The sequence below is a fragment of the Etheostoma spectabile genome, chromosome 8, assembly GCF_008692095.1.
Source record: "Etheostoma spectabile isolate EspeVRDwgs_2016 chromosome 8, UIUC_Espe_1.0, whole genome shotgun sequence".
Lineage (NCBI taxonomy): Eukaryota > Metazoa > Chordata > Actinopteri > Perciformes > Percidae > Etheostoma > Etheostoma spectabile.
The window spans coordinates 1745344-1746019 of NC_045740.1; positions in this window are offsets into that span (position 1 = coordinate 1745344).

The following is a 676-nucleotide window of genomic DNA, read 5'->3' on the forward strand; positions in this document are numbered from 1 at the left end:
AATAAAATGTATTATTATTATTATTATTATTATTATTATTATCCTACTCTGTTTAAGTATAAACCTCATTTTATTCCCATACAATTTGACAGATCTCTGGCAAAACAAAGCCCAACACGAGCAGCGCTGTATGTTTGTAAAATGAATGAATGTGATGCAATGTGAACCGGCCGTACAGGGGGTTAGTTAAAAAGTGTCAACAACAAACCTAATCTGAAGCTACCTTGACTTTCGTCCCAGGTTTTGAAGATTCTAGTGGCGGAGTTGTAATAAGGAATTGTGGTAAGTGGGTCTGTACGGTTTCAGAGTAATTTGTTTGGGCTCATTGATCCATTTGTCCGTTTGTTCCAAACAATAACATATAATTAACATACTTAGCAGCCCATTGCAGTTATTACTCCAAGCTGATTACAGCTGTTGTCCTTCAGGCAGGAGCAAGACACAAACTTTTCAGAGCAACCTTTGAGGCAAAAGACAGTGAGTATTTGATACTCAAAGAACGTTTGCTGGAACACTCCTTGGAGCTTAGGAAAATGATTGTGGTCTTGGTTAAATATCCAGGAAAAGTAAACTTAAAGGATGCGATGGGATACAAATCCAGGCCTTTAGCGTCACTCTTACTTTTCTTTTGCTGTATGAGTGCCACACTACTTCAAAGTCAAAGTCAAAGTCAAAG